The following is an 11,632-nucleotide window of genomic DNA, read 5'->3' as shown; positions in this document are numbered from 1 at the left end:
AGTCTCTTTCCCCTCGACTGCCTTGTACTCTAACCCAAAGCAATTCAGAGTGCCCCTCCCCTGACTCCTGGCTAATTAATGAGGATGTGTATTCCTCCTTAATATAGAGTGCCATGCCCCCACCTCTCTTTCCTATCCTGTCCCTCCTGTACAGCCTATAGCCCTTGACATTCACCGCCCAATCATGTGTTGTACCCAATCATGTGTAGCCGCTGGGACTCAGGCAGCTCTGCACACTGCTGGGGGGGGTTCTGCCTGCAGTGGACTATGAGTGTCTCAAGGGCCTGTTGCTGGCTGCTGCTACTTGCAGTGTGGGCCTTGCACCATGGTGGGATGGGAGGGGGCTCACTACACAGTCCCCCCTTCCCACACAGTCTCTCCCTGCCACACAGACCCTACACCTACCCACACAGAAGCCATTAGGCTGGGTGGGCTCCGTGGCTTCCCCAACTTAGTTTTCTACCTGTTTGCAAGAAGCTCTTGCAGGCTGGAAATCTGTCAGCCTTCAGAGAACTGTTTGCAAGTGGGAAAACCCACAGTTTCCCCTTTAAATGAGAAAATCCATGTCTTTCCATGGGAAAAAGAAAACCCATGTCCCTGCTTACCAGGATCACCCATGGTCCTTTCCACAGCCTCTGGTTCCTCCTGACTCTGCTGTTCACCTGGAGCTGAAAACAGGGTGCCTCTGCCTTCAGGACAGGCAGATCCTGCTGCAGCTGGGTAGCTCCAGAGTCTGTTCTGGGTTGCTTCAGAGCCTTCATGGTCCTGCTGCTGTGCCTGGGACCAGGGTGCTAGACAGGCTCTGGAGCAACCTAGGACAGAGCCTGGGTCCCAACCACTAAGCCATTACTGCTAGCCATGCCCCACTTCTATTTTCTTCAGCACACTGAGGCAGCATGCTGGAGCAGCAGGGGTATGTGGTGTGCATAGACACCCTCTGGCCAGGTACTAGAGCATCACCTTGGTGGACTCAGCCTTCAGTTGCTTCTGGGTATGCTCCAGGAGCATGCACAATGCTGCTTTTTCCCAGCATGTTTTCTTTTGATACTGGGATTCCCTGGTATCAAACTTAAGAGTCCAGGTTACAAATATGCAGCATGGGGAACAGTTTTTAGTTCATGGCATGTTTTCTGTACAATCTCAAACTGCTTTGGGATGCCACAACACACATGTGCTAGCTCATGTAGACAAGTCCAAAGAGTTAACTTGTAGGGGGTTTTTGATCAAGTATCCCAGTAGAATGTCCCTGATTCAATTTTTTGGGTAAGCATGCTTAATCTTCCTGCACCCCATTTTCCCATACTGGAGTTTCTTGGGCATTCTGTCTAAAACATATCTTCACCCCGCTGCACATGTGCCTCACTGGTGCTCAAAATATTCTAGCAAGCAAGATAAATACGGTCCGGAAAAGTCTATTATTAGATAGGTACATAACTGGTGGATAATATTGCTCAAAGTGTAGTCATCAATCAAACACGTGTCAAACTGGGTTCCTCAGGCATGTGTTCTGAGTCCACTGCTGTTCAACATCTTCATTAAGGCTTGGAGGATGGAACTGAGTGTACACTTAGTAAATTTTCAGATGGTGTCAAGCTGGGTGGATTTGCAGACCCTTACACAGCATTAGGAATCAAAATTGGGGAAATGGTCTGAAAAAATTGAATGGAATTTGTTAATGACAATTATAGAGTGCTACACTTAGGAAGGGAAAATCAAATTTGCACGTATAACATGGGGAACAATGAACTAAGCTGTAACATTGTCAAAAAGGATGCAGGGGTTATAGTAGATATGCTGAAAATATACTAGGTAAGTATAGAATCTCTGTCATTGCAATATATAAGTGTAGGTTAGACATTCATTCATCTGGTATGATCTAGAATGGAATAATCCTATTTTGAGTGTAGAGGGAAGGGAAGCAAACTGTATAGCCCCCTGTGGTCCCTTCCAGCCCTACTTTTTTTTAGTTTATTGTTTATTTATGTATTCTATTATTTCTGCAGAACAGTTTTCATAACCCACATTCAGTAGAATAGTTGGTACAATTGTTCAGTCAAGAGCTTGCAGTTTTTAAATTTCAGCAAGTTTCTTTCAAAGATGCCACTAGGGTATTGACCTCAGGCAGTTTGTCTCTTATCCAAGGTAATTTTAGGTTCCCATCTCCACTATACAAACACAATTATATACCTTTTATGTCAGTCAAATGCCATGTTGAAATCAAGTAATATAAATGAAATCTGTTCCATCCTGATGTGCAGGAAGCCAGTCTGCTTAGCAAAGAACTTTTCAGTGAGATTAAAAACAAAAAGGAAGTTTACAAGAAGTGGATGCTTGGGCAGAAGACTAGGGAGGAGTATAAGAATATTGCTCAGGCATACAGGGATGAAATCAGAAAGGCCAAAGCACACTTTGAGTTGCAGCTAGCAAGGGACATGAAAGGTAACTAGAAAAGTTTCTATAAGTATGTTAGTAACAAGAGGAAGGTCAGGGAATGTGTGGATTCCTTACTGAATGGGGGAGGCAACCTAGTGACAGAAGAGGAGGAAAAGGCTGAAGTATTCAATGCCTTTTTTACCTGTCTTCACAGGCAAGGTCAGCTCCCAGACTACTGCACTGGACAGCACAGTTTGTGGAGAATATAAGCAGCTGTCAGTGGTGAAAGAATAGGTTAGGGACTATTTAGAAAAGCTTGATGTGTACAAGTCCATGGAGCTGGATGCAATGCATCTGAGGCTGTTGAGGGAGTTGGCTGATGTGCCTGCAGAGCCGCTGGCTATTATCTTTGGAAATGTGTGGTGACTGGGAGAGATCCCAGATGACTGGAAAAGGACAAATATACTGCCCATTTTTAAGGAAGGGAAGAAAGAGAATCCAAGGAACTACAGACCAGTCAGCCTCACCTCAGTTCCTGAAAAAGTCCTGGAGCAGGTCCTCTAGGAAGTCTTCCATTTCTAAGTACTTGGAGAGGAAAGTGATCAGAAACAGTCAGCTTGGGCTCATCAAAGGCAAGCCATCCCTGACCAGCCTGATAGTTCTCTATGATGACATGACTGGCTCTGTTGATGTAGGGAAAACAGTGCATGTGATATACCATGACTTTAGCAAGAGTTTTGATGCTGTCTCCCACAGCATTCTTGCAAGCAAGCTAAGGAAGTATGGGTTGGATGAAGTATCTGTAAGGTGGATAGAAAGCTGGTTGGATTGTCAACAGGTAATGATCAATGTCTCAAGCTCTAGTTGGCAGCTGATATCAAGTGGAGTGCCCCAGCGGTCAGTTCAAAATATTCATCAACTATCTGGAAGATGGGATGGGGTGCACCCTCAGCAAATTCACTAAAGTGGGTAGTAGAATACTGCTGGGTAGGATTAAGAGTAACCTAGACAAATTGTAGGATTGGGCTAAAAGAAATCTCATGAAGTTCAACAAATCCTGCACTTAGGATGGAAGATTCTCATGTACTGCTACAGGCTTGGGACCAACTGGCTAAGCAGCTCTCTTCAGAAAAGAACCTGGGAATTACAGTGGACAATAAGTTGGATATGAGTCAACAGTGGGTGCATCTGTGCATTCATTAATGCGCCTTCACAACTGTGCACTAAGTTTAGTATCTCTAATATGAGGTACTAGATAAAGGCACAGTAGCTGCGCCAATACACAGTAGCAAAGATGAACATATTTTGTGACACTTAATGTACAATAAACTAATTCTACTATGTATTAGCATGGTTTTTGCCATGATGGCCTAATGTGCAGTAGAACAGTCCACTACACATTAAGATGACTCGTGTAGACAAGTCCAGTGTGCTTGTACCAAGAAGTCTAACAGCATACTGGGCTTCATTAATAGGAGTGTTGCCAGCAAATCAAGGGAAGTGATTATTCCTGTCTATTCTGCATTGGTGAGGCCACACCTAAAGTACTGTATCCAGTTTTGGGACTCCAACTACAGAAAGGATGTGGACAAGTCGGAGAGAGTTCAGTGGATGGCAAAGAAAATGGTGAGGGGGTTGGGGAAAATAACTTATGAGGAGACTGAGGGAACTGAACGTGTCTGGAGAAGACAAGACTGAGGGGTGATTTGATAGTTGCCTTTAACTGCCTGAAAGGCAGTTCCAAAGAGGATGGAGCTGGACTGTCCTCGGTGGTGGCAGATGACAGAACAAGGAGCAATGGTCTCAAGTTGCAGCAAGGGAAGTTTAGGTTGGATACTAGGAAAAAAATTCTCACTAGGAGGGCAGTGAATCACTGGAACAGATTTCCTAGAGTGATGGTGGAGTCTCCATCCTTGGAGGTTTTTAAGGCCTGGCTTGGCAAAGCCATGGTTGGAATGATCTAGGTGGGGATGGTCCTTCTTTGAGCAGTGGGTTGGACTACATGACCTCCTGAGCTCCCTTCCAACCCTCATTTTCTATGATCTTTTATTTTAAGGTTTCAAATACTTATTTCTATGTGTAATTTCTATAATTCATAGAAGAAAGAGAGAGAGATTGACATTTACTTTTGTTACAATATACCATTTTATCCCAACCACAGTACTATGTGGTAAATGTGCTACCTATGCAGTGTCTTATTACAGAAAAGTATCAGATCACCATTTTACAGTGATTGAGAATCTGCCCCTCTAGGTGTAAGATGAATTTGGCACATAGGCGAGTTATTTGTGTAACTATTTAGATGATGAAAAAATACCAGTTGTTTTGCTTAACTAAAACCCTTAGGGGGCAATACCAATAACACAGATTACAGAATTTTCTGTCCATGGGACTTGTATCTGAGGGCCACACATGGCCTCTATGCACCATATGAATAAACTAATAAATTACACTGTGGCAAGCTGGGATGGTTAACTTCTCTATAAAGTTACACCTATTGCTTATTTTTCCCAAAATCTTTTCCCAAGGTCACAGTTCTAACACATCCATCAAAACTTAAGACAGAAGGTAATTTGCAGGTGCAAGTTCGCACACATGTCACTGTAGAATGAGGGATACAATTTGATTATCTACCTTACCTAAATCCTGAGAAAAGCTCAGATCTATGGGGATTACTCAGAATGGCTTACACTGATAAGAGTCACATTGAATATATCACTGAATCTTCTGCATGGGTGGATTTCCACCCTCCCCCTTGAAGTCTGGCAAAGTACTTATATCATCGAACAGCAGCAAAAAGCACTTCAGTGGCTCAGTGGTTTCAGGAGACAATTTACAGAATCCTAAGGAATTTACATTAGCGTCTCTGAGATTTGGCTAGGCCTTATGTTCTTAGCAGACTGCTCTGTGGATTGTATACACTTAGTGTCAGTATGTTGATGGATGATTTGTGATGCTGTATAAATATTTCCCTACTTTTTTGCATTATAATCAAAATTGCAGGTAGAGAATGGGTTTTCTGCATTTATCCTATAGTACCTGTGAAAGTCCTTATCTGTAAACCCATATCACATGGACTTTTTAAACTGCTTACACCGATCTAGCATATTTTAAAGAAAAATAATGACAAGCATGATTCATCTAATTATTCCCTTTGTATGTATAACACAGATTTATATTTTGAGTTGGGTTGCTTCCCCCATTCTTCTGTTATGGAAAGGTTTAACTGAACTTTGGATGCATTACTATCATGCTTCAGGACACTATGTTCAGCTGTACCATCTCCAATTAAATAATTTTTAAGTTAAATTAAGTCACTACAGTCTATTTCTGTAGAGTCACAAGGGCAGGATTTTACAGAGATCTATTCCCTAGGGTAGATCTGTGGGAAAAGTTATAATAAAATGTCTCCCACCATTGTACTGTGCACAGAACAAAAAGGTAAACAAACAAATCTCTTCCTTTTTTAAACAAGTAGTAAACATTTATAATACCATTGCTAAATCTCTATACATGGTGGTGCAAGATCTAAATTTAACCATAACTGTATATCCCCCTCCTCCCTCCCTGAGCTACAACAATGATTTATAGTTTAATTTTGTCCAAAAATGGCTTTTGAAGTAGCATAATACTGCCCCTGTTTGTTTGAAAAAGGAACAACCCAGTTAACATGAGAACGAGCATGTGTAATTTCCATCCCTTTGAAATAGTTTTGGTTTCAACCTTCCAAAAAAGGAGATTACAAAGTTTATGTCTTAGTTATGTTATATCCAACACTAAAGACACTTTTCACCTTCTTGTACTTTTGAGGATCTTAAAGAATTTTATGTTAATCATCAACACTACAATGTACAGCTATAGGGAGGTGTAGAGTGGTAAAAGTTAAACAAGATGCTCCTACTCGTGTACACCTAGGTTATTTCTATTACCTTATCTTACACCTGCACTGCTTTCCAGAAAAGTTCTTGACACATCCTTGAAGGACTAGCACTGGAAAGTTATCAAGACAGCTAACTAAAGGTATTAACTTTGATTACATTTTTTTCAGAAACACCTCTAGGGAGGTAGAGCAAGCATGAGTGGGGTCCTAGCTGGAGTATCCCAGATTAAGCATGTGGTACAGAAGAGAGCAACATCTGCAATTAGATAGCAGGGCTCCACAGCATTCAGCATCCATATTCATGCAATATGACTCCGTTCAAAGTATCTGTGAATACTCTGCTTATCTCATAGGGACAGAAATTACACATATACCCATATAAGTGATTGGGAACTGGTTCAAATCTGTAATACAACAGAAGTTCAGTCCACATAAATTGCTTTCAAAATGGCCCAAACCAGTTTAAGATAAACCTGGTCGGATATAGTATCAGACTTAACTGATTTAAGCTAAATCAGCTTATGGAACTTCTGTCTCAGATCCCCTCCAGATTCAAGTTAACTCACAGTCTCCCGGCATCCCAGAATGCTTTGCACCTCCCCCAAAAACCGCTGCCCCCTCTTGCAGGCTAGTCTTGGCCCAAGTTGTCTGCTCCAACTCAGCAGGGAGGCATGCTCTAGTACCCCCAGCTTCCAACTTGGACCACAGCAGGCATGTGGCTGCATTTCCAGAATCAGAAGTGAATGTCTGTTTACTTGCTTATCAGTTTAATCTATCCAACTTAGACTAACCTGCAAAGATTGAATAGATTCAGTCTCAGGATTTTTGACTATCTGTACTTAGCCACATAGGCAGGGTAAGCAAGAATTAACTCATGGCTGCTTTCAGTCCCCAGTAGGTCAGTGTCTCATTCCTGACCCCAGTTCTAATTCATAGTACCCAATTTGTAGGAATTTTGTTGCTGAGATAGGGGATAGTATTATGATACCTTGTGGCAAAAATTAATGATGGTTTCAACCCTCTCAAGTATGGTTCTTATTTGGACATTAAGTTGAATTAGCTTCAGTGGCACAGGAGAAAATCTACTTTAAGAGCAGGTTTCTTCCATGTGTGGGAGGGATTACCTTACATAAATAAGGAATTTGCAGAAAGGAGTCTGACTAACCTGAGACATGGACAAGCCTTGGATTCACAAGAAGTGTTGAAATCAGATTACATGTACTTACCACCCGGGATCTTTGCGTTTCAAAGATCTAAAATTCTTTTAGAGTGCTCAGGGCTTAGGTGGAGCATCCATAAGTAACTGAGTTTTAGAGGTTTCAGACATGATTTTAGGGTGTAGGGCAGCAATATCCTACAGGCCAATAAAGAAATTAAATAAGAGATCTGAGCATAGTGGCGTGCCAGGTATGGAAACTATTATGACTAGTCAAGTTAGGCTGGAAATACCTGGGACTTAGTGATGGACTCTACTTGCAATAGAATGAAATTACTGGTAAATATGAATTCAGTTTATAATAGGTAGGTGGCGGAGGTTTTTCTGTCTCTCCCTTTATCTTTACTTTCCCTCTTTGGCTTCTTTTCACTTCTTAAAATTTTGGCAAGTCTCTGTGTGCAAATCTACAGCATAGTTTACAAAACTAATCCCAGTTTATAAACTTTCTACAACTAAAATCTCCTGTAATGATTCAGTTAGAGTTAGCTTTCCTACTCATGGGAAAGCAGGCAGCATTTAGGCAACCCTCATATGCTAGTCTTTTTTGAGAAGTTCTATTAACTTTTATGATAAAAAATTAGAGCCTTTATAAATAAAATTCTAAAGAAGAGATACAAGTAGCTATTGAATTCCATAGATTTTTGTGATCTTTGGGTTTTTAGGGTAATCTTTATTGAACCCTCTCACATTTATATTTATTTCTTGATAAGGGTATCATTACAACTGAGGATCACACTGGAATAGAAGGAATTCAAATATATATTAAACTAAATTAATTGAAACAGGTTATGATTATGGTGACCCATCTGTAAGCATTCAGACAGAGTAAAAGGTAGCTTTTCAAGCTTTTCAGGATTTGTAGGCCAAAATCAATGCTTTAAACTCTATTCAGGAACAATGGGGTATCCAATGCATACCTTGGAGAACCCAAGTTGTGCATTTCCCTATCTAGTGTGATGCTGCTTTATGAACCATCTTCAATTTTCAGAATGATATAGGTTGTGATTCCATGTATAGTGTGCTGCAGTGATATAACCTCGAAGTGTCAAAGTGATGGAATATGGCAATTATTTCTGCACCTGAAAGAATTAGTGCACTCACGAGATGAATGCAGTTTCTTTCTCTCAGCTGCCAGGATCGCTGAAGACAAGCAATGGCCCCAAACTGCAAATTTCAGAAATGAATCATGGACATGCATTCTTCACACATTTGTGGTTACTTTTTCCCCTGCCAACATCACGACAGCTCTCTCTGGATCAAGCTTCAGAAAACCTTCTTCCTCACCCTAACCTCTAGCAAATAAAAGTTCATGGGCACAACATTTTGTATCAGTGCTTGGGTCAGGTCACATGGAGTAAAGCTGAAAATTATCAAGACTTTGAAAGCAGCAGAGCCCATGTTCCCTTTTGTCACAGTACCTGCTGAACAAGATGGGGGCCACGTTGAAACTTCAAAACCCCACATGAGAGTCTTTGAAACTGAAAAGTAAATGCCTAAAACTATTTCCTATAGGTAACACTGATTCCTCTGTTGGGCTGCTACCTCTATTTATGATCAACAGTACAGAAGGCAGCTGATAGATCTGACACGTTCAGGACAGACACCTGATCTTTGTCCAGGAGAGAGAAATGCACTAAAGATATCACTTCAGTCTCTGTGAAAAAATGCTGATTTTATACCCTAAAATATGCTGCTTCTGTGCATTTTCATGCCGAGTTTAATTTAATTAGAAAGGATAAGAAACATCTTTCATTATGATGACACAACGGATTTTTTGCAATGGAAGTGTCTATTAGTAACTTAGTACAACCTCTAGTTTGGATGATCCAGTTTATTTGAACAAGACACAGTTGTCTAAAATCTTGTTTTTTTGGCCACTTGATGTTTATAATCGAAAAAATAGTTTATATATTGTGTAGAGGTACTCTGGCTTTTGGTTAGTCTTGTAGCAGTTCTTTAATAGTCCAGAGGATTGCTTCACTGTTTAGTTTAATATTTTTATAGTTCCCTGGCATTTTTATCTTCTCATACCTTTGGCACACATTATATTTCTGATACAATTAATGTGTTAACCATGCCATAAATAGCAATATGTCACATGTTCATCAAATGTATGATGCCATAAAAATGGCACACCAGCCACAAAGATATTACTCAAAACGATTTTGTAGATGGTTTGTATGGTGCCATAAATAGCACATGTGTCATGCCCCATCAACTGGATGCTGACAAATAGTTGATTGGGTCTGTAACCTGGATCGTGGCCGCCTTGGTCTTGACACTGACAACCAGGACTCAGCACCTTAAAGAGGTTTAACCTGTAGCCCTCTATCTTTAAGGTGCTGGGTCCTAGTGAGCCTCAGGGCATGGGCAACTCAGGGGGATGACACACATCCCTTGCCTGACTGACCCTGAGGATCAAACTGTGAACAGTTCTGTGTCTGAACCAGGAATGGCATTGCCCAGTGCCAAATCCTGGTGCACCCTACACACTCAGATGAGGGTCCAGCACTGAGCAGCCTTGGAGTCCAGGACAAAGCTTCCACTTGCACAAGTGATGGGATTTGGGCTGGGGGAGCTCCAGGTCCTGAAATCAGCAGTTGCCCCCTGCTATATCTGCAGAGGATACCAGGCGTGCAGCTGGGGATGAGGGAGCTTCACCCATCTCTAGCTGTATGTGCTAATTTAAAGAGACACCTGACATATGTAGCTGGGGATGAGGGAGCTTTCCCATCCCCTGCTGTGCTTCTTTAAACTGGGGCTGTTCAGTGGGGAACTGGGGCACTCTCCCATAACCAGCTGCACTGTGGGACTTTGTGAGCTGAATAATGGAATGCCCCTCCTTGATGCTGGGCTTACAGTGCCTGGGGAACTTAAAAAAGCAGGTGGGTATTCATTCAAGACTCCTAGTTATGTGCCTACTTTTTAAAGGTCTGGGGCACTGTGAGTTTGACATCAGAGAAAGGCTCCATGATACTGGGTTTATGATACCCTGGACCTTTAAAAAGCGAGCATACAGCTGACAGCCCCATCTATGTACCTGCTTTTTTATGTTCCCAGGTGCCCCTGGAAGTGGTATCTGGGGACCCCCTGGCTCTCCAGCTGCTGTTTTAATGCTTGCAGTAGGGGTGCAGTTGGGAAACAGGGAGTTTCCCACTCCACAGCTGTAGATGCCCCCCTTCACAGGCAGTTGCCAGCTGTGCAGCTGGAATTTGAGGAATTTTATTTCCCATTCCCAAAATTGCATGACCTGACACGTACATGTGGGAAATGGGACATAAGACTCCACAGACCCTACTCATGCAACTGCCGCAACATCTGCCAGCAGCTTCAGTTTATTACATTCCTATTAATAGAGACGCAACATTTATAAATTACTAGATAAGATAAACATGAGGGTTTTTTCATTAAACAATTAATCAAATTTATGACAATGGAAAAGTCTTAATGAAATAAAAAGGTTTACCATGCTTGGTTGCAGATTCTTCTTGCTGGATCACATCTGGAAGCGTTAATCATATGAACTGCACGTAAGGACACAACAGTTGGCTCTTCCCCATATAGCTTTCAAGAAATTCTTAAAATAGAAGTAAGGATCAAGGGAGAATATATAATAAGAAGAAGGAAGTAGCTGGAAAATCTTTCTGTTTTGATTGGAATTGCTGGAGCCCTTGGGTCTGGGAAATAAATGTTTCCTGGGAGAAAAGAGTTTTTCTGAAGAGGGAGGAAATTCATATTACAGATCTACTGTATTAAAAAACAAAAAAAAATCATGAGTCAGAATCACTAAAGTTGGAAAGTTGGTTTTAAATTAGTTTTTTTAAAAAAATATTTTAAATTGATTTTTGATTTTGAGTCTTTATGGTACACCATGATTTTAAGCTATGAGGAAAAGGTCTGAGTTCCAGACATTTAGAACTTATATACAACTTTATTCAAGGGCTACAGTTCAGTTTTGCTTGAATATCGCTATATGTGGACACTCTTGTTTATTGTCGAAATAGCTAACCTGGTTTTAATTCATAACTGCTTAATGATCTGGGGGAACGTTTGTTCACCAGAGCGGCCTAAGGGATGACGAGGTCGAACGGTCACAAACTCCTGCAAGACCGTTTCAGGCTGGACATAAGGAAGAATTTCTTTACTGTCTGAGCCCCCAGCTG

This window comes from Crocodylus porosus, unplaced genomic scaffold, assembly GCF_001723895.1.
Source record: "Crocodylus porosus isolate Cpor-Errol unplaced genomic scaffold, CroPor_comp1, whole genome shotgun sequence".
NCBI classification, from domain to species: Eukaryota; Metazoa; Chordata; order Crocodylia; family Crocodylidae; genus Crocodylus; species Crocodylus porosus.
This window is presented reverse-complemented; position numbering follows the sequence as displayed.